The following is a 27,936-nucleotide window of genomic DNA, read 5'->3' on the forward strand; positions in this document are numbered from 1 at the left end:
TGTTCTCTAGCTGCTTAACCAGCTGCAGCATTTCAGTCACACAGATACAGATCAGAAAGCAGAGGCTTCCTCAGAGCAGCATTTTATGCCTAGCCTGGTCAATCCAGCACTAGTGGAATGTGTGCTGGAGCAGGCTGCCTGCTGGCACGTGGAGCCAGTCTGGGCCTGCACACCATGCCATGGGGTGCAGGCATTTCACCAGTGTAAGCTACCTTATCTCATGTCCCCATTTAGGCTTACTTCTCACACCCCAACATTAATGAGAGAAAACTACATGCACAGCCAGCACATACACATACAAGTATGTAGAGTTGAACCCACCCACTATACATACACACTCCCCACTAAATACACACATTAGACATATATATATTGACACAGCAGATCAGACACAAACACACTGACACATAAGTAGGCACAAGCAGAGTGCGGATCCACAAGTACCGCTTCTGGGGGCATTCCTCATCAAGCCATATTCTGCTTCCAGGCACGTGGCCCAAATCACACTGCATTTTCCAGCAGTGCGTGACAGGTTGTAACCCGGGGCAGGGGGGAGCAGGGACTGTGAAAATGACTCACAGAGATCACATGTGATAACACACGAGGAGCACAGCCACTTTAGGATGAGAGAGGTGGTGATGTGAAGGGTGCTCCAAACCATGCACACCACTCCTGTGCTGAGATCCAGGCAGAGCAGATAAGGAAAGATGAGATTAAGTTCATTTTTTGGAAGAGGTGCCTCATGCAGCCAATCCGCTCTGCATTGCCAGCAGGGTCAGCCATTGGAAAGGAGGCAGGAGGGACCTGTCATGCGGCTTTATCATCCCATCCCAGCAGTTCTGCCGTGCTCCCCCTCAGAAGTGGGGTGCCGGCAACTCAGGGTGGACATCTCCCCTAAGCTACAGACTCTTCAGGGGAAGATCACACATTTCCTGATTCGTGCTCTGTGTGTCTTTCTCAGCCTTCTTCCCCACCATCCAGTGATGCCACCCTGCCCATGCAAACCCATCTGGTTCTTGCATTGTTCCCTCTGGGTGATCCACAGACACTTTGTCCTCTCCCAGGATTATTCCTGCACCCTTTCACGGCTCACTTCTATGCCTACACACACATGCATCTGCTTGCCTGTGGCCCTCCTCATCTGTTTGAAGACTAGAGTGGTTGCATCCAGCTAGCCTAGCTGTGCAAGGATGCTGTGTACACAGTTGCTCAGGTGTGTTTCTAAAGCAGGTCCTGGGGCCTGTGTTACACTTGCATTTCTATATAAAGTGTTCATATTTGAATAACTTTATGTTCTGATATATAAACAGATATGTAATGTGTGCTATTGCATACCTGTATGAATACTAGCATGACTGTGATAACCAGTGCCTGAATTAATAATATTAGGATGTGTACATGTGTATTATTTTATGTCCGTACATATATATTTATGCACATCCTTTTATTTCTGAGCATACATTTAAATAAAACAAAGATATTTGCACACATGCTGCTTTGTACATATAAAGGTATGTACATATGCAGGTGTTTGTATCAGTGTATACACAATATATAGCTGTGTTTTTGCATATCTGTGCTTGCTTGCATTCACGTGTCTACTATATTTGTTTATATGTATGCATTTCTGTGTACAAGTATTCACCTGTTCCCTACTTGAAAGCCTGTATTTTTATTGCTATTTCTACTGGACACAGTTTGTCCAAAACCAAACATTAACTTTCAGATTTGCATTAGCATTCACATCAACAAAAATAAAAGCAAAGTAAAATCCTATGCGGAAACTTCTGCAGGTAATGAAGGAGGGTTTTCTTCTTAGTATTTTGTTGTGCAAAAAAGTTCACTCTTTGCAGCGATAAGGTCTCAAAACCCGGAAAAAGAGAGAGCTTGAACAGCAGAGATAAGAGTTTTGCTGAAAGCATTAAGAAACTTAGTACTATTGACCAAATCCTCAAAAGGTGCTTTTCCAACAAGATGCGAAGGGCAATACTTTTAATATTTCACATCACCATTTGCAACAGGGTAGGCCACAACTGCTGTTCTGCACAGCTATCCTTTGCTTTACACTGAAGCATAAGCAGATGTCCTTGGTACTCCCCACTGGCAACTGTCACTCTTCCTCCGGTGTGATTCCTCCATGACTGCTCTGGTCCAGGCCTCTCCAAGAGAACGCTCTGAAAACGGGAGAGGTCACAGCCCTGGCTGCATGGCTCCCTCCTTCCAACCCACATTAGTCTAGTGAAAGTCCTCCCTCCAAAATGCTTTGCTCTGAAACAGCTCTCACTGTGGCCCTGTTTCTCAGTGAGGAACAGACTAGCTCTTGGGAGCTCAGGGACTCCTTCAAGAATAGGCTTAGAGGCAGAGATGGTTCAAGTATCTTCGGTACTGAGGCACTTCAGACTTGCATTCCCCAGAGACAACACACATTGTGTGGCAGGTGGGAGGAAACAGGCTCAGCACAGCTCTTTTGGTCTATGATAGCAACAGGTTCATAAAGCATCTACACCACTTGTTCCAACAGGGGCTTCGCTCTTGAAGGCATTCCTTCAAAGTACTGGGGCGGATTGTACAGGTATGTACTGCACAGAAAACACTTGTCACAGCTGGCTCCGACCCTGCTGTGTTCTGCCTGAGCAGACAGTCAGGGGACAATGGGGATGAGCTGTCCATTCCACATTTCCAGGTAGGGCTGAGGTGGTGTTCACAGGGGAAGCCATCGCACATCTTTCCAGAAGGGAAAGTGCTTGGCCTCAGGTCAGTGCTTCTGCACAGATTTGTTCCAGTTTAATTGACCAGGTGGGAACAGGGTGCACTTTGTTTGAAAGAGATTATACTCCTGAATTAGCTCTCCTGCCAAGTCTGTTATCGCTCTGCAAACAATGTGAGTATGGGGAAATGGACCTGGGAAAGCAGAGACTAGATGCATGAGGAAGAGTGTAGATTCCTCTGTTGATGAGACAGATAAGTAGAACTGGCCATTCCCCAGCTCAGCAATTAAACTAAAGAAATGAGATGGCAGGTCTAGGATAGCAAGGAGCCACAGTGCAGGGACTACATGCTGGCCAGTCCTTTAACCCTGGCTACTGACAGAGCTACCACAGCACTAACATGGGGGCATATGGAAGGGAAAACCACCCACAGGGAAAGACAGGGATCCATCCAGTCTTTAAACCTGAGCTCTTCAGCCAGTGGTCTTCTTCCCACAAAGCAGCATTTTTAAACATCAGTAGTTCCCCTTGTATACAACTCTGGCATAGGCAGGGCCAAGCACCATGTTTGTATCCACTGTCTGGGTGTCCTGGTTTAGCATGTCACATAACCCCCCTCTAGCCAGCTCTTGGCACCTGCTGTATTTGTGCTTTTTCCTTGTCAGGCCATCTCTCTTATTTTTTCCTTCTTTCTCTTTCTCCAAGTCTCCTTCCATCTCCTTGATTTTTCTCCATCTGTCTTTTTCCCTATTGCTGTGTCTGTATCCAACCAATGTACATTTTTCTGTACACTCCTCCTTCGACATACATTGCCTCTTTGCTCTGCTACTCATCAGTAACTCCTCCTTTCCCTGGCTGCTCTCTATCTCACTGCTCCTTCCCACATTATTTTTCAGTGCCTGTGCACTATTCCTCTCCCAGCCTCTGCAGCTGTGATCCCTCACTTCCACCTCAAAGTCCCTCAGGAAAGGATGCTGTGGTCATCACAGGGTTAAAAGCATGAGTGGGAGTGGGGAGCTGCCCTTCTCTGTCCTTGATTAGTCCCATCAGCCTTTTGGGAGACAGGAGGTGGCCAGAGAGAGCTGGGCTGCATCCTCACGTCTCTCACGTCCTCAGCGCGCACGGCGAGTGCAGCAGTCCTGCTCTCAGCTGTGCCAGTGCCAAGCAGGAGGGAGACAGGTAAAGCAGGCAGTACCACATGTGGAAGTGTCAGAAACATGAAGATCAAAGGGGATTGATATGGTGAGCAACTGCACTTTTTTAGACAGCTCGAGCATATTCAGTGTCACTGTCCTTGTGCTCAGACATTCTGCAGTCCTGCACACTGCTCATGTGTTCCTCCAGGCTGCAATAAGGTTCCTTGTCTTTCCCTTCCCACAGTATAGCCGAGTCCCACTTAGTAATCCTCACTTCTGACCCACCTACTCACACATACATATGTGCATATCTCAGACCCCCAAGCAGTTGAATTTCTAAAGAAGTGAATACCTCACAGCAGCCAGTCTGACAGACATCCTCCCTGGAAAACTTGGGAGTTTTCCCTTGGCAATGGAGAGAGTGAAGAGACAGACGTAACAGAATGAGATCTTTCAGAAGTAAGAGCAAGGAGCAGACATCTCCCCTTGAGACATCCACACCCCCTCCACTCAGAAACACAGCAGGAGAATTTAGGGAGTAGAAATAAAAGAAATGCCAAAACCCAAGAAGACTTTGCTGAGTGAGACTGAGCATGAGAATTTAGGTGTGATGTCAGGAACTACGCCTTTGAGTCAAATGTCCCCAGCTGAAGGACTGCTGAGTTATTCCTGCTTCTGGTACAGACAGTTGGAACTGACATAGAATAGAGCATTACCTTGTCAGATCCTCAGTCTTCAGGGAATTGTGGAAAAACATGTCAGGTGCCTCAAAACATGTCGCAAATGGCACATCCCACCCATACATGAGGCATGTATGCATATACACCACTTCTGCAGCACCGCAGGATCTGGACACTTCACAGCCTTGATTTTTCACAGCACCCCACTGAAAGGAGGAAAAAGCCTTTTTCAGATGCAGAACTGAGGCAAACAGAGACTAAAAGTAGATCTCAGACTGAGATGCCACAATGCTGAGCACTGCAGCATAAACACTTTCTCAGTCCCTTAAATGGAAACCAAAAGCCTGGAAGGAGAGATTAATATTGCTATTACGGATCTAAAAAGCCAGCACCCAGGGGAGCTGTAATACAAAACAGCACATAGGAAAACAGTAAAGCCCAGAACTGGCAATTTCTTAGGTCCTCCAGTTGCCTCCGGTGGTGAGAAAGGGTTCCTACGGAGGCTTTTCTACAAAAACACACAAACACCATTGCATTTCATGCCATGTCTGATCCGGTGTGGGTGCAAACACTATTTTCAGATATAAAGCAATGAAAAAAAAATTTGCCTCCACTATATGGCAGTCACCAATAGTGGTTTTTTGGGAACATGTTTTTAAGTGTAGTTGACTAAATGCTGCCCATATTCCACTATGGATCCATATGCCCCTGTATTGAAGTCTGTCTTAGGTAACAAGCACTGCACTACCTGTTTGTAGAACAAGCAACTGAACAAAGAGTGCATGAACTAAGACAGGCATTGCGGTGGGCCTGGAAACCTCTCTTAAGAGGTGAGGTTGTGTGCATAGCAGTGGTGGGATACAGCCTGTTCAGACCTACTTCTTAACTCCATCCAGTGTCCTGCCACTACGGCCACTCTATCACTCCTTTTCTCCAACTTTAACGCTGATCTGTTTTTCTATATCCTCTAATGGTAGCACATGACTGAGACAGAAAATGGAAAAAAGAGATGAAGAAGAATTGAAGCAAAAACTAAGGGAAGGAAATACCTGTCTTGCAGAAAATGAAGGAAGGACAGGAAAAAAGAAGTGAGAAAAACAAGAGAAAAATGAGATGCAGGTTAAGACAATGTAAGAAAGGTGCAAAAGAAATACATGTGTGAAAGAAAGGACAAGGGTGTAATAAAAATGAAGAAAAAGATAAATAGAGACAGCTGATAGAGAAATACATCTCTTTCTGGTAGGCGATATTCTTCCAACTTTCAGAAAGTAACTGGGTACAAGTTGCATCACAGTGTAAGGGAAGGATGTTCTTCCAGCATTTTTCTGTGAAGCAATTAGTGCAGCACTGAGCAACGAGGACAGAATACATGCAGCATTCTTCCACTGCCTGCAGAAGGATTTTCTTTTCAACGGAAAGCCCACTACTTCAGCAACTCACTAATTTTCAGGTCTTCAAAGTTTATCTTGGTCAAGAAATAACTCCTGCACTATCCCTGATGCTAAGTGCAGGCTCTGGGCAGCTCTTTGTGTCACAAAGGTGGAGGGAATCACAACCATTCAGCCTAAACTATGCCAAGAGTCCAGGTTTCCCTGGGAATTTGGGATCCTGAGCCAAACCACCTTTAATGGGTTCAAAGATTTATCAGATAACACATTCTTCAACCTTTCAGAAGAATCACTGGATCAGAGACAGAGAAGACAATGCACTAGTCACATGAGACCCTAAATCCTGAACTGACCTAAAAATGCAGTGAAGCTCAAAACTCCATAAATAACATATTTATCTGCAACTGATTCCTAATCAAGCGTTGATGCAAGATTTCTGGGAACACCTTAACCTGCGGAGTGAAATGTAATAGTAAAACACGTCTGACCACTGCTGCCATTATCTGATGTTTGGATATGTATGAATAGATGTTCATACAGCAGGCCCAAGCCTCCCTGAATCCTAACCGATTCTGTGCCAGGCTCAGTGTAAGATCTGGAATCACTTCCCCATGGCAGCCACTCCCCCAGTTCTTCCAGAGTTTACCCCACAGAGCTCAGAATATTGCAGAAACCCCCAAGTGAAACTACTGATGACATGATCTTTAGAGCCTGGAGCCACCTCTCTGAATCCACATAATAATATGGATTATTAATAGGACTAATTAGTCCTCTTAAAGGGTCCATATTAAATCAGGATGGCACTGTATGTATATAAACAGTAAGAGAGAGCCATGTGCTGAAGATCTATCTCAAGGCCTACATACATAAGGCAAAAGAATCAGTACTAACTCTGTTTTGCTGACATGGGAACCAGGCATGTGGTGGTTACATGGCTTGGCCCAAGAGAAAATCTGTGATGAAGTGTAAATCAAACCATAATGTCCAGCAACCCAGACCAGTGCTTCACCAGCTAGGCAATGCACAGTCTTCCTCTGGACTCAAAGCAGACACCATGACACAGGTGGTTGTTAGGTCGTCTAAACAGAGCCACTACAAATGCTCTAAGTTCAATGTGGTTCATGTTCATCCTAGATTTCATGCTCCTTTACTTACTTGAAGCCTCTGGCACCAATGAATAATTCGCTAGGAAGCAATAAAACGTTGTTATGGATCATAAACCCTGACTTGCCTGCTGGGAATCTGCACAGCCGATGCTATCAGGGAAACCTATACATGTCAGATTCTGTCCATCTAGCCCAGACCAGAAACAAGAAAATTACCTTTAGAGTCGCACTCCAAATTTTTGTGCTTAGAAGACTGGGAAACTGATGTTCCAACAGGACACTCTTCCTAAACTAGGTAGAAAACCAAAGGCACCCACTGGTTGGTGTTATGCACCAAAAAAACCTGGGGTACGGCCCTTGGGATATTGCTGCACAGAACATGAAAGCATTGTTGTAGCTGCCGGTGTTAATTTTCACTGAGAGGAATAAGAGCTCCTCAGTACTGTGACATTCATTGTTCCTAAGATGTTGTTGACAGAAGATAATCTGATTAAAGAGAGGACCACTGAAGAACACATACCAAAAATACAACCTCCTCTTTCGGCCCTATAGCCTATTCTCCACACTGGAGTATTCAAAAGGCTAAACCAAACTTTGTTGGCTTGCAGTGCAGTAGAGACCTGCCTGGACTTCAGTCATATAGAAGCCGCATGGCATGGTCAAATACCACACATCTTTTCCTGTCTCTAATTTTGGCTCCCTAATCACCTGATATCTGGACCCGATGCAAACTGCTGTGTGCAGCAGGTTTATACATGCTCAGCATGCTCTGCCAGGCAGCGGGTGTGGATGTTGAATCTGCCCAGCCCCTTCCGCTGGTCAGTTTTCAAGGTGCCCTGAAGACAACAGGGAGGTCAGTTTGTGTTGGCTGACAAACACACCCGGCTCTTGGGCAATAAACCGTGCCCATGTTCCCAAGCAGAAACCAGCCTTTCCTGTTCCACTCTGCTTTCCTTCCCCTGCCACAGGCTCAGCTCGTGGGCAGTCATGTTTCAACTTCCAATGAACCAATGAGGGTGTTTGAGATAGCTCAATGGGGTAACTCTACAGGCAGAGTCCCTGATATGGGGACATTTTCTCTTCCAAATTCCCATTTAAGGCTGGCTTGTAAGGCAGATAAGCTATTCCTGCTGCTCCACTGCAAGTTACCCTCCTCTTTGTTGCCTCGGTACTCCTTTCTGCCATCCTTTAAGCAGAGAGGCATAACCAGAATAGGAGCAAGTGCACATACACAGGAGTTGGGCATTTGTGGCAGTGGCAGTAGGACACATGGAGCAGATACAGATTTTATCCAGACAAGGAGGACCTTGTCCTGACTTCACTCTGGCTCTTCCCCAGCAGGAAAGATGCTGCAACATGTGGCAACAATCAATGGCATTCAAGTATCGTGTTCCCCCCACTCTGTGTTCCCTGTATCCCACCTTGCCTGCAGCTTTGGAACCCCACCAGAGACACCCCACTTTGTGACCCACCACTGGGAATCTGTCAACCTCCACCAATGTGATATTAAGATGGACCCACAGCATTTCAAGTGGTAATAAATCTAACTCCCTTTCAAAGAGAACAGGCGAATGTATGTCACTTATCCCACCCACTGCAGAAATCGCATGAACACAAGCTATTATAGCCTGGAAAACTGGATAGAGCTTAAACACAGCAATCCAACACAGACAATCCTGTGTATGCTCACCCCAGATACCACCTCTGTCAATCCCTGCCTTACAACAGCTCTTTCACAAGCCTCTTTCCCTTGGGGCTCCCTCTGCCTGCAGCATCCCTCGGTTACGCACCCAGGTAATCCTTGTGGAGGACTTCTGTTACCATTTGAAACCTTTGCCCTCACCCCGTGCCCTATGACACTTTCTTCAGCTGCCTTCCTAACTCTCTGACATGCAATTACCCTCCCACTTTCCTCAGGGCAGCACCTTCCTCTCTGGAGACTCTCATACTGGTGTCCCCTCCAAGGCTTCCATCCTCAGCTGACCTGGCTTGATCTCCAGCCTCCACACAGCCTGCCAGTCTCACCTGCCTTCACTAAGAACAGGAAGGTGAAAGGCAGCATAGCAAAAGGAAGAGCTACATCTGGACCAGAATGTGCTGGATCATCTGGAGGAGCTGCATCTGGATCATCTGGATCAGATCTGTGCTTTCTGCAGGACTTTGCAACCCTCTGCTTCCAGATTTTCTTTCATTCTGGAGAAGAGAGGGGCTGATGTCTTTATACTTGCCCCCTAAGAAAGCCTGTTTGCTGCCCAGCCACGAATACTGACCGAACAGGACTGTTTGTCCTGGTGAATAGAAGCCCAAGAGAACCGGTATTATGGCTGCATTGGAGACAGTAAACCAGACTCCAGCACTGCTGGGTCTCAGATCCTACCCAAGATCGGACCTTCAGGACATCCCCTCCTTTCCCCTTTCACTTGTTCCTTACTTCCTTTACTCTCACCTATGCTCTCCTTCTTCCCCTCTCAACTCCAAAAGGCTGGGACAAACAAAAGTGTTGCCAAAGAGATCTCACTGTCACAGCAGCAGAGCCAGCATGCCAGCACCCACCCAGGACCAGTGATCCTGGACAGATGTGGGTCTGCAACATCTGCAAGGTCCTTGGCTTTGCTGTCCTTTCCTTGCTCCCCATAGGGGCTGGAGGGACAAAGACACAAACTCTGCAGGGCCGGGCTGGCTCCATGAGCAGGCTGCAGCAGTTCCCTGGTGCCTCTGGGCTTGCCACAGGGCACAGTGCAATCCCTCTCACCTCATCTGTCACTAAGAAACTTAGAAACGACACAAGGCACTTCCTCCCCTTTAAGCCTTGTCTTCCATTCACAGATGTCCTCTCTTGCTCCAGCTGGGACAAGGATTCTGCCTTTAGGTATACAAGAACTTTAGGTATACAGTAACTTCAGGGTTACTCTGGCTCATGATTTTTGTAAAAGGCTGACATTTTTCCTTCTTTCAGACAGGGAGTGTCTGTATCTGTGACCATGCTAAAACATCCTGAGCTCTCCGAGCGATGCTTCCTTTGGCTCCGTCATGGGCCACATAAGCACAGAAATTGTTTGTCATACTGCTGTGCATTGGATCATTTTAGGCTTTTTATCTGTGTTTGATAAAGCGTAGGTCACAAATGGGCAGCTTTTCAGAAGGGTAAACAAATTCATCTTGTAGTTTTTCATGTGAGTCATCTCATCTTAGATCTGTTACAAAAAAATCTCTTATCAGCCTGTTTCACAAAGAATGGTTATTTTGATAGTTACATGAACCGTTTCTGGTGTGCGTGTTGTTTCAAAGTTCTATGCTTTTTTTCCAGACTAAAAATGGGTTTGAAAGCAGGGTACTTCTTACTGATTGAGGTAATTTTTGTTTTCTATGAAAACAGATACAGGGAGAGCCATAGCAGAATAATGATCCCACTGAGATGAACACTGGTTTATTTCCCCTTGTAAATAAGTATGGCTAGATTCAATGACAGCATGAGCCGTTGTAGCCAGTAAGGCCTTAGAACAAGGGAATCTTCTTGGGCATATTAGTATCTCACCAGACAAAGTCAGCCTTAATACATCATTAACTCTTTACTCAGGACACCATGTTAAGGACTGCACAGAGAAACTGCCGAAGCAGTGGTAACTGATATTCCCAATATTTTACAAAGGTCAGAGTTATCTCATGCCCATGCCCTGTGACAAGGGTCAGTCATGCCAGACCTGGAAATAGGCTTCAAGCTTCCTAATTTTGTAATCCCATTATCACCTGTTCCCCACCTCCACAGCAGCAGGAATTCCTGGCCCTTCTTATGTTCTCTCCTACATCAGCATCTCTGCTGCCAAAGCTCCAAGACAGGTAACGTGATGGGAATGTGCAACAGGATCTCCCAGCCTCCCCTTCTCACCTTATGCTCACACATCTGCCCTGTACTTGCTGTCCTGCAACGAGTCCCCTTTCACCCCCAAGCTTCTGTGCTATGCTCTGTACCCAGCACTGCCCATTTCCTGCACATCCTCTCTTGCGCATTACACATCCCCCCTGCCTTTGCAACACTTACCTTCTGCATCATCTCCTCTCTGTCATCTTTCTCCTCTCCAGACTCATTTTTTCCAACATCTACCCCCTCGTCTCTTTTTTGGGCTTAATCAAAACTGAGTTGAAGGCGTGATGTTAGCCACAAAGGATAATCTGGTCATTTAATCAATTTAATATGGACACAGCAGACTGGCTTTAAGTCATGTTAACTGGATCAAGTTAGAATCTAAGAGGTGTACGCTAAATCCTAATTGAAGCCAGAAATCTGTGTTTCTTTGCCTATCTCTCAGTTTTTATCAGTTTCTGACATGCTTTCCAGAAGTTTCTTGGGCTTTTTTCTGGTCACCATCTTTTGGAACCCGTCTCTTTTTCCTCCCTTTCTGCCTCAAAGAGGATCCTTTACACAATGTCTTCATCACCCTAAACAGGACACAAGTCTTGCTTTTCCTTTCAGACTCAGCTACCCACAAGGTATTTCTTAACCCACTCTCAGGTGAATCACATGGCTTTTCTCATTTAGCTGCTTCCCGTTTGCATGTGTTTATGTTAATATGTGCTTGCTTCCCACTCCAAGTTTATCACTCCTGCCTCAAATTCAAAGACAATATTTTTTTAATAGAAGAACAAAGAACTTATTTTCCATCTTAGATATGGATAAGCGGAGGCCAGGATCCGGGAGGACCATTGCTGATCATACAGGAAAGCAGAGAGGGCACAAAAGATAGACTAGAATATAAGGCTGGAATGAAAGCATGAAGGCAAAAAGTTACAGATAAGGCTGAATAACAGCTAACATCAAGAACAACAAGGAGGCCTGATTCCGCCTTCCCAGGGGTGCCTTTGGTATCCAGGACAAGGCAGGTGGTAGCAAAATCCGGATTGCATAATGGGAGCCAACCCACTCCAGCACTCCCCTCTGCTGGCTAGAGCCCCGGGACACTGGACAGCGAGAGCTGTGGTGGGACAGGGTGCTCCCTTCTGCCTTGCGAGACAAGGGGACCACTATGATTAACAAAACCCGTCTCTGTTAGCTGAACCACAGCGTTCTTGTTTGAGGTTGAGGATGGCTGAATTATTGAATCACAGAATCACAGAATGGTTTGGGGTGGAAGGGACCTTAAAGCTCATCTAGTTCCAACCCCCTGCCATGGGCAGGGACACCTTCCACAAGACCAGGTTGCTCCAAGCCCCGTCCAGCCTGGCCTTGAACACTGCCAGGAATGGGGCAGCCACATATTGGGTGCACTTTAGCTAAAGTCTAGATATTTATTTTGTGTTAGTCATTCAAATTTAAGGTCAATTAGTCTTTTACATTTTTAAATGCACGCTAATATACTGCAACACTCTTGTCTCTTTATGACACTTAACCATTTCCTCTGCTGGCCTGGCTTTTCTTTCTTTGCTGCTGCTAAAAAGAGGATACAAGCTACAAGAAAATGATAAACAGGAAGCCTTAAAAGGCCAGACCATTTACAAAACAACACGTAGGCACACGTATCCATAATGCATTGTGGATAACGTCAAATAGCATGACAAAGTTTATTTAGCTGTATCCTTTTGCACTTAGAGAAATATTGATGTACGATCTTGTTTTAACAGGCATGAAGAGCTTGGCCTGCTCTCCAGATGTGCACAGATCTGTAAAATTTCCTAGAGCTTTTCTGTTGACAGTGCAATATAGAAAGCACTATTATTTGGCTACAGCAGAACTCTCGCTGTTTTGTTGCAGGGGATCTGCAATGAACGTCATGTCTGTGGCATGTGTATTGAAGAGAGTTTCCTGATTTTCTTCCCGTGCCTTAGGACTGCTGGCTTACAGCCAAGTCTCATTTTTCCTAAGGTTCCCCAGCTCTAGATCTTTTTGCAATTTAAAATTCCCTTTGTCTTGCTTTTAGTTACGAGTTTTAGACAGGTTTCCTGGGGTACTTAAATCCTGGCAAGCATTCCTTCCAACACACGCTCACTTCCCAAACCTCCCATCTGCACCCCACTCTCCTCTCTGATGCTTATCATGGAGCTTCCCAGTTGCCCTCCCAGTCATTCCACCCACCCCCTCTTTTCCTTTCCCATTTCCCTCACCAGTCTCCCTTCTTTTCCTCTCCTTCCCTCCTCCCTTTTTCTTCCTTTTCTCGTTCCCTGAATGACTGTAAGGCTGCCAGGACTAAAAAGATGAGCCGCCCCTGTCTCTGGAACTAGCTAAGTTAGCCAAATTAGCGTTATTAGCCACATTAGCTGTGTGCGTTACAGGGAAACCCTCTTTCCAAGCTCACCTCTGCCATTGCTGGAAAAGAGGGCCGTTGTTAGGCATTCAGTTTCCAGCTGTCTGGCGCTGCGTGACCAGCCAGAGCAGGCTGGAGGTGTTCGGGAGTACCCGAACAGTTATTTATGATGTAAAAATGTGCTCGTTGCCCCTGGAAACCGGCTCTCCCGCTCGTCTCAGGCAGGGGTTGCTAAGCGATGCGCTCATGCCTGGGGGTAGGGGGCTAAAGATGTGGCAGCACTTCTCTTAGGAGGGACCTGTTGCAAAAGAGAAGGGCAGGGACAGGCAGGACCTCTGCCGCTTCCTGGCAGAGGCTACGGAGGGGATGGCTGATTTATCGCAACATTTGACTGCGAGCTGTGCAGCCCTGCACCCCCCTGCACTGCTCCTCGGGGCTCTCCCGAAGCCTGTTCGTCCACCTCAACGCCTGTCCTGAGTTCACCCTTAGCTATTTTCGTTTCTGGGTCACCGAGAACACATCTGCAATAGTCAGCAGCAGCTGACTGCAGAGCGGGCTGGCACATCCATGCTCCTCTTCATCAGGAGCACACGCCACACAGCAGCGCTCCATCACTGCCCCCAGCTGCACAAATCCCAACACCGGCGTGCCTAGTGACGAGAAAATCACGCCGGCTTGTTTCTTCCTCGTTTTCCTTTTCTTTTTTTGGTAGGCAGGCTGTGCAGACCCTCCCGCAAACCTTCCAGACAGGAAAGCGGCAGGAATCTGAGCGGTCGCTGCAGAATCCTGCCGCGCTGAGGCGGATTTCTGTTGCCATCTGGTGGCAACTGAAGAGCACCTAGAAATGTACAATAAATGTCAAGATCCACGCCTCCGCCGCTAAGCCGGGCTTGTTTTCCTCCATTTATTCCACAGGCATTTACTCTGGCCACATCACAATTTCCTCACTTTAGGAGGGAGCGAGGGAGACCGTTAATGCTACGAGATTATTTAATTATTTATTATTTAATCCAATCTAGATTCCAGATCATTCCTTACATGGCTAGCTTTCTCCATGGTTTTCAATTCAACGCTGGCAATTTTCTTGACTATTCCACGTGCTGTAGTCAAGACTCTGTCCTAGCCTCTGAAGCTTGCAGTTTAGCTCACCCTAAATTAGAGATCTTCACTCTAGCCCCGAATCATCCACAGTGGGCCAGTTAATGAACATAAAACTACCGACCTCACCAGCCTGTTGCAGAAATCACCTCATAGGATTGCACCCCTGTTTACCAAGGAACACAGGAACCACCAGCCAGCCTCAGACTCCCTCTCTATCTAGCCCAGGGCCCCATCACTGGCTTAGGGGCAGAGGCCTCATGGAAGACAGAGATCTCATATCAGATGGTATGCCCTGACACATTCCTTTCATGGGCACTATTGCAGCTTCTGCTGGAGCCCGGCTTAAACTGCAGCGCAAGAGTTTCTTCAGGTAGCCAAATTCGCCCTCTTGTCATCTCATTATTCTCTGGCAGAGAATTATTCCCTTCCCATTTAAGAAGGGCACCCAACCCAAAGACTGCATGGACAATTCAGAAGCAGGGCATCCTAATGGCATTTGGCTGTAGTCTTCCTTTGGTTTCTGTTCCCATCTATGCTTAGCTCCTTTTTGGAGCCCTAACTTTGTCTTCCCTCATGCCACCCTTGCCGTTGCCTCTGTTCCCTGCTCCAGCCTGCTGGAACTACCCAACCTCCTTCATGACCATCTTGCATAAACGCCAGCAAACTGCCTTTACCAGTTTACCACAGGCACACAGTCCCCTGTGAATTTCCAACTCTGGTATTCCCAGAGGCGGGGATGACTCATGACATCTTGTCACACCCAGTAACTCAGATGATGAAATCCCAGGAGCAGCCAGCCACACTCCAGCTCAGTGTGGATGTTAGTGCTCCTGACTCCTGCCTCTTAGGCCAGGAGCAGATCTTCATTCACTCCAGACTATTTTGTGACAGCCATTATTTGGTTACACAACCACACTAGTAAATGAAGCGGTGGCTGGAAGCCTCAGCACTGAAATGTGATATTTAAAGTTTTGTTGGCAGCCAACTAGCAATCTTCCAAACAGTTCTGTGTATGGTTTAGGAGCCAGAACATGGCAAGGAATGGTCCAGAAATCAGTCTGCACGCAGCCAGCCTGTGCTGTGGGTAAGAGAGTTTAGCCTACTCCATGTCCGTTAGCCTCAGAACCAGGGAAGAGTTCTGTTTAATTTAGTACCACAGAGTCAGCCTTTCTCTCTGAATGGGCACTGAGCCAACTGATAGACACTTTGTTCACTTTTCATACTTCTCAACTACTTTAGGCGCTCTGCATGGTACCAAAATCATCTGGGGCAGGGACTAATGCAGTTTAGGTCCAAAGTTATCTTTCACTAGCGTGTCATGTAATGTTTCATTCACCATAACGGCAGAGACAAGTTTATTGATTTTTTTGTTTGTTTGCTTGGGGTTTTGTTTGTTTGGTTTTGTTTTGGTTTAAGTTGCATTGCCTTTAGAAAATTAGAGCTTGTTCCTGGTTTTCGGGATCCAGGTTAATAGGGCAAGTGCATTGCTCTGCCACAGAGTTGTGCTTTACCACACAACTCCCATTGATTTGATTACAGACACAAAGACTCCCAAACAGAGCCAAAGCCAATGCTGCTTTGGAACAAAGCCAGATTATTCTGAACACTTAACATAGGGTTCATGTGTTCCCAGAGCTTCATCTACAGATCCCCATGTTCTTTCTGAGCTGGAAAGCAGAGCTCACTTAAATCTTGTGCTGCCTATCAAGAAATTAAGAGGAGTACTGGGAAATACAAGTACCTCTTTCACTGTTTCCCTGAGCTACTGGCTTGCATGCGTCAGGTATCACTACAAAGCTACAGTTAGGGAAGCATAGGCGTTCTAAATCCAATAGGAAACAAATGGTAAGTCTTACAGGCCAGAACCGATCATTTTGAGTACATGGTTCCTCATCTTGCTGACAGTAATTCTTCCAGCGGCTGCAGGCTAACTTAGCTCCGAATATTTTGCATCATCACCAAGTACATGCCATAACTGCAGCAGTGCCATTTTAAGCAATCCAGAGCAGAACTGCTGGCTCATACTATTCTTAAGAAGGGCTAAGGAGAATTCACGTTAAGATTTCAAAGCTTACAGATTGAACCAAGCCTACTGGTGTTCAGGGACTCTGCAAATGTTTACTACTAATTTGTTACCAATTTATCAAGTAATCTCTCTCCCTCACACAGACTCCTTAAACAGAAGACAGTATTTCAGGACAGCAGCCATTCAAAAATCCTTTGAAAACCTTACACGAGCCTTTGTAAATACTCCTTTTTCCCTTCTATTCATCCTTTGTCTCCTCAGATGTTTGAGACAAAAATATTTTGATTATGCACAGGAATGCAGTTATCCCAGTTCCTTCCTTGGACAGGTCATCTGATGCTGACTGTTCCTATAAACCAACAACTTCAAACCATAATTAGCAATACTGTGAAAAAATCCTGCAAGAATTAGGACCGTATCTGGCCAATGGTAACATTACTTGAAGGACTATGTTGTGCTTTCCAGTATGGACTTATCAGAAAGCTTTGATAGTTCAGGGAAGAAACTGAATTAAGTTCAGTGGCTGTTTCCTTTTCGTGTCTCCACTCTACCACCTTAGGCTGAGTGGAAGCGTAGGACAGCAGATGGCTGTCTGTGAAAGGAAACATTGGTCAACCCCCTTCTTGAGCTCTGTATCTTCATTTTAAATTGAGTTATGTTTCAGTGTGACTCATACACCTTTGGGATATTCTTCACTACAGTCTCTTCTGGGCATCAGTCACCTACCAGATAATTTGGAGTCCTCAGCCAGGATGTTCCGCCTCACAACATCTCAACAGCTTCTGGGGACATGACCCTAAGAAATACCCCTGTCCCAACAGTACTGTCATTGAGAACACCGCAAGATACTCGTGGGAACTACATACATGTCCAGTTCTTTCTGAAAGCTAGTGAAGTATTTGGCTCTACCACTTCCTTCGGCAATGAATTTGCCAGTATAATCCCATGATTTGGAAAAGCGTTTCCCCATTTCACTCTCCAGTTTCATTGAATGCTCCCTTGTTCTCAGATTGTGATACAGGAAGAACAGAAGCTCCAAGTCTACTTTTCCTACTCCAGCGATTATTTTATAAATTATCTGTCCACTTTTCTATCTCTCATTTCCAAAATAGCAATCTCAGTTTTTCCAATCCCTCTCTCAGAGTTCTTACATGCATTAATAGCTCATGTCATCATTTCCTGAAGTCTCCTTTTTAAGGGCAGACTCCCACGTCCTCCCCAGAGCGTTCAGGTAAGATTGTCCACACGATGGACATCACACAATGGTGATGAAATCTCATGCCTGTGATTAATATAGAGTTCATTTAAACCCCAGAAGGAGTAACATCAGCCCTTGCCATTGCACTGTTGATACAGAATTTCAATTATTGTGTGCTGTCCAGGCACCTTCCCTGTTTAGGTCTGACCAAAGTATCCCAGAAACCTCTCTAATACAGATACTCTGAATTACTTTGTCTTCTGCAGAGGTTGTTGCTTCACTGTTCACTTTTTTTTCCTCTTATCAGATGAACAATAAAGAAACACAACACAGGACACAGGATAAATCCTTAAGACATTCTGCTTTTAACCTTTTGCCATGAAAATTAATTGTTCAATTCCACCCCTTGCTTGCTGCTTATAGGACAGTTCTTGTTCAAAACCAATTCTTCTCATCTTACACTGTAATGGTTAATGCTTAAAATTCTTTAGCATTGTTTGTTTGCACAATTTAGGGAAGGCCAATTTTGAAAGTCCCTACTTAGTTCTGATTTTTTTTTTCCCTACCACTCAGCCTGACTTGGGCCACTTTATACATATTCATTCTTAAACTAGTAGCATCCTTCCAATGAAAAGCTCCTTTCCCTACCCATTGCTTACCATCAGGTGTGTTTCTGGCCAGATCCCTTCCCAGTCTCCATTTTACTAGGCAAAGTTTTTAAGCTAAAGTTCTGGTGATAGGATCTTCATTCTCCAGAAAATCCTAGAAGCCACTCTTACACCCATTTCAGTTTGAATCAATCATTATTGAGAATGAATGATCAGAATTATTAACAATATTCTATACAAGATTTTTAAAACAGAAAATGCTCTTGATACTTTCCTGGATCCCATTTACCTTTTAGCAGTTCATTGTGTGTGACCGGCTAATACTCCAAGATCCTTTTCCTCCTTCTCTCTCATTTCCAGTAAGTGAGTTCCTGGGGGGAATAAATAAATAAGTAAATAAATAATTGTTAGTCCCTATATTCATGGCACTAAATTTTGCATACCTGAATCTCATCCAAGATTTCATTTCATCCAAATCTCAGAGGTCTTTCAGTATTCATTTATAATATCCTATCATTCTGTCCTTGTGCCATCAGCAAATTTCATCCAAATGCTCTTTTTATTTATGCCAAGGCCATGAATTCAAGTACGAAGCAAGATAAGGCCCCAAAGTGACCTACATTAGTAATCCCTTTTCCCTATCAGGATTCTGCCTTTGTGGAGCAGCCTCAAATGCCTTTTAAAAATCTAAATATATCAGATTAAATGTTTCTCTTTTATTAACTTCTTTATTGACACATCCAGAAAACTGAGAAGGGGATTTATGAGTTACTCTTTGCTTAAATAATTCATCTTGGTTATCATAGTCCTCCAGGTACTCTGACAGAGTTTTAATTACCATTTTGACCAGCTTTCAAGAAACAGATAAACGCTTCACTATTTTATTTCCCTGCTTCATCCCTAGCACCTTTGTTTTAATTGCAGGTACAGTCTGTATTGTCTCTCTGCTACCATGGCAGCTTTCTCTGAGAAACTGCATATTTCCAAACCCAAGAATTCCAGGTGCCCGACTACTTCTCACTTGAAGTTCTCTGGAATTCTTGGAGGTATGCCATGGTATGGTTTAAAACGATTAGTTTGGTCCAACATTTCTCCTTATAAGAGCTCAATCTCAAAAAGCTGCTTCATTGCAAAAACCAGATTGTTCACAGGATAAGAATATAAAAGCCTCCTACATCCTCAAACCTGAAGGTAGATATGAGAAAGTAAAGTCTTTCTTGATTGTTCCTTTAACCTCCCTTGATCCAACACATCCAGTAATTCTTTCACAGCCTTCCTGGTCCTCACAGCCTGGAAGACTTTCATTTATACTTTTCATTAATTTTATTGTTTGCTCTGCAACTCCCCATTCTAGCTTCCCTCCTAATTATTACATGCTGCAAATTCAAGCTTCTGCCTACTGTAAATTTTGAAGAACCTCTTGCCTGACTCCCAGTTTCTCAGAAATTATAACTGAAGTCACATGGGTATCCTGTTTTCCTTTTGATCCCCAGGAATGCTTGTCATTTGAGACTATTATTGCCGATATCATAGGTATCCACAGCACTTCTAAGGATTTTAATATTTTACTATTAACTCTGATGTCTACTTCTCAGTCAGAATGCAACAGCATGAACTGCTCATTAGTTTGAGCTATTGCGATCAAACCTTACATCCTGTCTGCACTTTCCTAGCATCAGCTTTTGAAGTGGTAGACAGCCTGTTAATCAGACTGACTGTGTGTCAGTGTCTGCCAAGTGTAGTGGCTCTTTGAAAAGTGAGTTGAGGTGGTTCTACATTTACCTTTTCACAGCAACTTCTGGCCTCACTTCAGGAAGACAGAGCTTTCCTAGCTATCAGTCCTGGGATGTGACCACAGCTTTCCTTTCCTGGCACCACTGCCTAATACGAAGGCCCAAACTTTGATGCGCAAACCAGGGTTTTTCTTTAAGGACAGCTACTAATTGATCTTGTGGTTTGTTCGCTATGACTATCTGAAACTTAGAATACAATTTTGTCAATTCAGTACAGAAAGGAGCAATAACCAGCTTCCTCTCTTAAAGCTATTTTTTTAATTCTGCAGCGACAACAGGCAAAAAAAGCACTAAAAACTATCTATCTCAGCCCACCAAGTCAGAAGGTTAGTCAGAATGCACCTAAGCATCTTACCTGCTGAGTAAGAAGGTACCTTTTAATGTACAGCTTTTTAGCAGAGAATCACTTTACAACTCTGCTGCATTGTTTTGTATTCGTTGAACCTATCTAACATAACATGTTATGTTACATGTAAGAGTACCTCTGTGAGCTTTTGGGCCTTAGAATCTGATATTCATCATAATTTTGTCTGTTTAAGTACTGAAACATCTTACTTGTAAGTACTTCATAATCCTTAACATAGTAACACTACACAAACCTTCTGAGTCAGGAAAGTTCAGTTATCACAAAAATAATTTTCTCATGGAAAACTTTTTAGATGTTTTACACTGAAAGAAAACCGGCATGAATTGAAAACGCACATAGAACAAATACAGTTCATTCATTGACATCTTGGGAAGAGAAGCTTTCTCTTCCCAAGAAAGCTCCTTTGTTTCATCCAGGTCTGTTAGAATAGAGCACAGCAGACCTTAGGCCACTGAAAACACTTCAGAAGACCTCGACGCACTGGTCAGCCAGGAACCTCATCCCCAGGGATAACCTGCTCTCCAGCCTTATGAGCACCAAAATCACGCAGGGGTCTGCATTTAAGTATGAATGACTTCTGCAAGCACTGGCTGAATCTGTCAGCTCTGACTTCATGCGCCAAGCTTTTCAGCTTGAATGGAAGCTCCAGAACAAGATTCCTGTATCCAATTTTCCCCCAGTAGCCTAGAAGACATCGCTCCTGGAGGCCCATTCAGAGCACGTCAGCCACAAGGAACCCATAGGGAGGGCTGGGCAGACCAAGCGCATCATGGTTAAAACATTTTCTCCAGCTTGTGGGAGATGTGGATCCCAAATCCTGCCTCCCCGCTTTGCTTTCTATCAGAGATACCGAAGTCTGAACATGCAATTAAGTATTTTGCAGTATTTGCCATTTTATATCTCCCTGGTATCTCCCAGGTACCGATTGAATGTCCTGAAGACCGGACAAAAATCCATCTATTTTTGTCTCCATGAATATTTAACCACTCGCACAAAGAGGAAGAGCTTCAAGAAAAAAAGCCTTAAAGAAGCAACTGCCCCCAACTATCCAAAGCTGGGTAATGAGCATTTACCTATGATATGCTAGCACATCTCTTTCAAAAAAGGCATTCAACCTTGGGCAGACACAGAAGGGGCGGTCTCCTTCTGGTCATGATCTTTGGGAATGAGCCCCACTCTTCTCTGGTACTTCCCTACAGCCACTACGCCTCTCTGAAAGACTGGGGGCGAAGCAGGTGCCCAGGTTTAAACATCTGGTATAGGGCTACAGTAAGAATGAAAGTCCCTTGCAGCGATCTAAAAAAGCAAGAACTCCTGCAGAGTTCATGAAAATAAGACAGCAAACACAGGAGAAAGACTTTATTTTTGTCCTTGCAGAGGGAAGGTCATGGTACAAACTAAATTTAAAAGGTGTAAAAGAACCAGAATGAAAGGAGACATTACCAATTAGGGGAAAAGCATCAGTTAGAACTTGTGCTTTATCAGTCGTCAAAGAATTCAATGAGACCAAAACTGATAAGCAACCAGGCTCTGTTAGTTCTGCAATTCACGCAACTACCTGCTTCAAAGCACATTAAAGTGGAGCTGTAGTCTGAAAAATGACTATCACAACCAAGTCGATGGCATGGAGCCTACACAGTCAGGCCTGGAGGAAACAAAGACCAAACCATCAGCCACCGGGAAACAGCGGCTAGGGCTTCCCTTCTTTTGCGGAAGACTTTCTGTATTGAAATCACCACTAACCTCCTGCCTTAGACTTCTGCGGGCTTCAGGGAAAGCTTCGTACAGCTGCAGGTCCTACTTGAAAGCAGGGTTGGGCCCACGGCAGAGACAGGGTAGCCCACATAGAAACTGTACTTCTGGGGGTGGTGAGAGGCAGAAGGGCTTCTCTCTACCTGAAATGTTCCACTATCTTTCCCAGCAACTGACACCTCTGGAGCTGATTTTTTTACGTAACCTGGCACAGGTACACTGGCACGCTCCTTTAGCAGTCACAGCTCTAACGCGTAGCACACTATTGCTGAGAGCCCGGGTGGAGTTTAAGCGGGAAAAGGACACCGTTCACCCTGTGAATTCAGCCACAGCTGCCGAGCAACCGACTAAATCAAATTTAATGGCTTCTTTTACGCCCATCTCCAGCGGCACGAACGCAAGTTCGACAGCAAGGGGGGCACCGCGCTCCCCCGCGCCATCACCATCACCCACCCAAGCGCTGCACGCTGTGCCCGAACCCAGCACCCCAACGCCCGGCAGCTGGGAACGGCCCCTGCGTGAAACTGCAGGGAGGGAACACGCGGGCGCCTGCTGCCACCTCAGCGGGGCCGCTCCCCACGCGTGGGGCGCACCGGCCGCGGGGCGCGGCAGCCCGTGAGGAGGCAGCCCCGCGCCGCCACCCCCGCCGCGCATGCGCTGGCCGGCGGCCGAAGGACGCGGCCACCCGCCCGCGGCCGCGGCGCTCTCCGGAAGCCGTCGGCGCCGGGCAGGAAGTGACTCCTGCGCACGGTGACAACCAGCCCCGCCGCCGGGGTGCGCGGCCCGCGCTCCGCTCCAGCCGCCCGCGCGGCCCTTTGTGACTCATCTGACTGACACGCGGCGGGTGGCCAATGGGAGCTACTTCTCCCTTCCCCCTGGCCCGCCTTCTCTCGGGAAGCGGCCAATCGGAAGGACGAATTCTCCTCCGCCGCCACCGCCCTTTGATGGACGCACACAGGAGCCAACCAGACAGTGCGCTGCGGGACAGCCCCGCCCCCGCCTCCCGCCAATGGGCACTGTGGAATGAAGGCGCTAGCGGGACCGCGCCAGGCGCCGCCGCCCCGGCGAGCCCGCCGCCGCCCTTGCGCCTCCGCCCCGGGGAGCCGTGCCCCTCGCCCCGTGCGCCGGGGCAGTCCCGGCGGCGCGTCCCCGCAGCAGCCGCGCTCCCCGCCACACGTTCCCAGGCTGGATGCGACACGGGGCGGGGAGGAGCCGCCCGGCCGCTGCGTGCGGGGGCTCCTCGCGCTCTTAAGGTGGCCCGCTAACCCATCCTGGCGGCCCGGCCGCGGCGGGAGGAGGAGCGACTTGTGGGGTGCCCCGCGCCGCCGGCGGGAGCGGCTGTGCCGGGCCGGGGGGGGAAGCGAAGCCATGCACGGTAGTGGCGGCCACATCGAGGAGCCCGGGGGGAAGAGGAGGCCTCTGCTGGCTTCACGTTCCGGGATAAGGAGCCGGTCACATGAGCCTGCCTGCTGTGGGGACGGGGCGCAGTCACACCGGGCGAACGGCAGCTGGACACCAAGTGTCTGCCGCCACAGGTGTCCGAGGCCCGGCCACCAAACACAGCGTGCCCCGGCTCGCGTCCCGAGATCCCGGCAGGCCCGGTTGGTGTGGTGGAGGTGAAGGGTACACCTCCGTTCTGGTAGTCAAGATCCCAAATGTGTATTTAAACAGCCCGGTTTTAACCACGAGTTTGAGCCTCTTGATCATTGCATGCGGCTATCCTGAAAAGGGGGCAGATAGGTCATTTCCCTATAGCACTCCGAGAAATGATTTGGGGAACATAACATGAGCAACTAAATTTTTATATGAACATTTACACACAAATACATAAAAGATTTTGCTGGTTAAAAAGAGGTTTTGGAAAAAAGCCACAAACCAACCACCAAACCCTACTCAAGGAGAAAAATACATTAGAATACCTGTATGTTACTGAGATTGTTGTGATGCCTGTTTACTGCTAATTGCAAATGGAACAGTCCTTCAGTCAGGACATGGAAGAGAATTCCTTCCCGAATACCACCAATGTCCTAACTGTCAAAAGCCAAAGGCATCTCTTACATCTTCCTGGACATCAGAAGCCCCAGTCACCCGCCATTCATCTGTCAAAATTTGTAGCTTTCCCTAGACAAGAATTCGGTCATACACAAAACCAGTGACATCCTGAAAAACTGTGAGAAGGATAAAATACATTGAAAGTAATGTAAAAGGTTATGTGGTGACTGGTTTACTTTTTTCCCCATGTCTCCATCTGCTATCCTCTATCTTTTGCTCAGCTTGCAAAGGCTTCGGGATTAGGTTCTCTGAATGCTAAATATGATAATGGATCATGAGCCATTCACGTGTGCATTTCTGCAATACTGATTCTTTGACTTGCCTCCCTATAGCTTTTTTTGTGTGTGTGTGTTTTGGGTGGCATTTTTGTATTTACATTCTTTCAAGTAGTGGAATAAATTAGTTACATCGTATCTTTTCCTTTTTCCTTTTTTTTTTTTTTTCCCCCCCCCCATAAAGAGCAGGCAATATTTCAGACATTCATTTGGGAAAGATGATCCTGAAAACCAAAAGGAAAAATAAATAGGGAACCCACATTGGATGCCTGGCACATGCCAAATCCAACCGCAGTTTTCTAACACCTCTGCAGTTGGCTATAGATCAAAGAAGTCACAGATACCACCCATCAGTGCCTCCCAGCACAATGATTCTTCTGCCTTCTCTCTCAGTAGTGTTAAGAGGAACCTGTGCACAGTATGGACACAGATCCTAGCTAGAGAGAAACTGGAGAGCTTGGCGTGCCAATAGCAGAGAGACCCAAAGACCACCTAGCCAAGGGAGGGCCAAGGGAGCTGGAGCTAAGATGTTTATTCAGGACTGGAAAGAAGCTGGGGGAAAGGACAGAATAGGACACAGCTCTGATGTGGACGTATGAGGGAATGAGATGGTTGTTGGCCCTTGGTAATGATTAAGAACACTGTAATGGGATCTGCAATCAGATAATACGAGTAATAAGGGAAAAGGGGCTGAAAACCCTCTTGGCAGAACAGGTAGTAACATAGGGAGAAGAGCTACGGCCAGAGCTGCTCGCATAGAAGCAGAGAAAGGTTTGGTGTAGAAGAAGAGGACACAGCATCCTGAGAGAATGGAGTTTGAGGTGCGTTCCTGTGGCTTTCTGAAATAAAGGCATGGGACATTGGCACAGCTTTTGACCTGTGGAAGGAATGCAAATGTGACACTACCCACAAAAAGAAGAGATAATCAAATACAGCAGGTCTTTGAAATAGCTTTGGGTAGGACCCCCAAGAGAGGTAATGCATTTTGGATTTCCCTGTAAAAGTGGCCTGCCTACAACACCGGCCTCACACGTAGGGGGATCTCAGGCAGCACCTGTACCTTCTTACACACGCATTTTGGAGTATTTGGTCTATTTAGTTTACTTCACTGGAGAGAACCCTTTAATGTTGTAAAATAATGAACGATTGCCTTGGTCTTTCCATAAGACCAGCCTTGAAATATACCAACAAGAGACTCCCAGTTTTCAGCCAACTGGGTAAAAGTGGGACAACACTGGATGTAATTAATGCGTTTTTCTGTACAGTTTTACCTGGTTGTAACACATCGGAGAGGTAGCGATGGGTTGTGACAGAAACACCTTCTAAGATCAGGGGATGTGACTGCAATAGTTTATTGACAAACACGAAGTGTGAGGGAAAAATACCAGGGATGGACTGTGGAATTTTCTGTGAGTGGGAGAAGAACCAGACCAGTCCGAGCGGGGTGGTCTGGAGCAGGGTACAACCACTCTGTGGCTGATGTGAGCAGAGATCACCCAGGGTGCCAGCCCGATCCTGCCGGGCCCGGGCCTAGGCCCAGGCAGCCATTTGGGAGCTACGTGAGGCCGGAGGAGATGGCCGGGTGAGCGGCTGCGGCAGGGGTAGCCCAACAGCTGCCGCTGCCAACTGGGGGGCGGCAAGAGGCTGCCGCTGGCAGCGCCCGAGGCGCAAGGGCCCCCCGGCCGGCGGCCATCTTCGGGGTGACTCGAACCCCCGCGCCCAGGTGGGAGCAAGGGAGGCCGGGGAACGCCGCGGTCCCGGCTGGTGCAGAGGGGCTGCCCGGCTCTCCGGGGAGGGCCAGGCTCCCCCTTCCAGCGGGCAGAAGGGCGCGGCCCCCGCTGGGCAGCCGCAGGGCTCCAGACCGGCGCCTCCTTAACCCGGGGAGGCGGGGGCGGCCGAGGCCGGGGGGAGCCGGGGAAGGCGGGGCGGAGGCCGGGGAGGAGCTGGGGCCTGCAGTGGAGCCGCAGCCAGGAGCGGGAGCGGCGGGGCCTGGAGAGATTCAGCGCCGCCCGGCCGGGGCCCCTCGCACCGGAACCCGGGGAGTCCCCCGGGGACGAAGCCGAGGCCCGGCGGAAGGCGGCGGAGGCGGCCGCTCATCCCAACGAGCTGCCGCGGCCTCCCGTGGTAGCCGGGCCCGGGCAAGAGGAGCTAGGGCCTGGGGGGAAGCCAGGGACAACCTCCGGGCAGCCGGGGTGGGGGGACACCCCCGTAGCCTGCCGGGGTGGGGGAGAGACCCTGCCCGCCGCCCCCCGCCCCATCCGCAGCCGTGAAGGGGCACCCCGTTAGGCAGCCCCGCTCCCGGCGGGGGGGGACACCCCGGCGGCCCCTCGCCGGCCCCGCCTCGCTGGCAGGCCGGGGCGCACCCGCTTGCCAGCCCCCTTCCCTGCAGCTGGTGGGGGAGCTTAACACTTGCCCCCATCCCCACTAACGAGCCAAGGGTGGGCAGAGGTCCCCGGCATTAAGCCCTCGTAACTATCTAGAATCGGGTCTGCTCTTCCTCGCTGTGGAATAGAGCTTCCTGGAGCTCCTTCAATACCTGTTTTAGGGAGAGGTGTCCTCGCACCCCCGTTTTTGAGGATTGTGAGAATAACCCTTACCACCTACTCCCCCCTGCTGCTGAGGAAATTCTTCCCCCAAGCGGAGGAGGAGGCAGTCCTTCCTCAGACCAGATAGTAACAGGGCAGTCTTCACCGAAGAAACCCCGTATGCCCAAGAGAGGCAGTCCCCAAGACAGAAATAAGCAGGAGCTCCAGATACTACCTAGTAATTTTGATTATTTATATCTGCTTAGCAGGCAACAGAGAAAGCAAATCAAGGGAGAGAAAGCAGAGGCAGATTTAGATACTCTTCTTCCCTTTTCCAGTTGCTGTTAACCCCTGGAGATAAAGGTAATTTCCAATACTGACCTCATCCTCCTCCATCTCAAGGAAGATCCCTCATCCCCTAATCCCAAGAGGGTTTTCTTCAAATATCCTGTGCAAGGAGAGAAGACGCATCTCCCAGTTCCAGGGAAAGAAAAAGGCAGATTTTGCTAATAATATCCACAGAGATAGCAAGATTTAATTTTTTTTTTTCAGAGAAAGAGATTTGTGCACACTTAAGGACAAGGTGCACCTAGAGGAAGGAGAAGAGAGATTTACAGGTAGGGACGTTCGAGAAATTGATCTCTGAAATAGTCTGAGAATCAGTGAAAAGGCTGTCTTCCAGGGAACACCGCTTTAGTAGTTAGCTGCCAAAGAGGAGAGAGGATCTCCATCCTGGGATAAAACCAGCAGGTTTAGGGGACTGACAATCCCAAACAGATTGTTTTAATACTCAAGATCCTGATTTCATCCACAATCCCTTCGTCCTCAAAACATTTCTTGAAGAAGCTCCTGGAATAGCTGACAGCAACGCTCTGAGGATGGGTCTCAGAGAAGGAGCGTGAAGGGCAGCACCCCAGAAGCCAGCACTGAGGATAATCCACCTCCCACCAGAAAATCTTCCAGAGTGAGTGACCAGATTATATCA

At 47.3% G+C, this 27,936-nt stretch overlaps 1 protein-coding gene and 1 long non-coding RNA gene across 3 annotated transcripts in view; one reads left to right on the forward strand and one right to left on the reverse strand.

The window, feature by feature from the left end:
* Positions 1–4,576: 4,576 nt before the first annotated feature.
* LOC115604743 lies at positions 4,577–22,632 on the reverse strand. Its single transcript, XR_003990397.1, has 3 exons — positions 22,091–22,632; positions 18,477–18,558; positions 4,577–4,730 (listed from the first exon to the last, which is right to left on the reverse strand). It is a non-coding gene; the product is annotated as an uncharacterized LOC115604743 (long non-coding RNA).
* Positions 22,633–26,330: 3,698 nt separating this feature from the next.
* FOXJ2 (forkhead box J2) overlaps positions 26,331–27,936 on the forward strand; it is a 28,076-nt gene continuing 26,470 nt past the window's right edge. The window contains exon 1 of one of the 2 annotated variants that reach the window (XM_030478104.1): positions 26,331–27,915. The gene's annotated coding sequence lies outside the window, so the exon portion shown is untranslated. The remainder of the gene's footprint in view (positions 27,916–27,936) is intronic. The other variant, XM_030478106.1, reaches the window with a different exon arrangement.

Source organism: Strigops habroptila, chromosome 3 (assembly GCF_004027225.2).
Source record: "Strigops habroptila isolate Jane chromosome 3, bStrHab1.2.pri, whole genome shotgun sequence".
Classification (NCBI taxonomy): Eukaryota; Metazoa; Chordata; class Aves; order Psittaciformes; family Psittacidae; genus Strigops; species Strigops habroptila.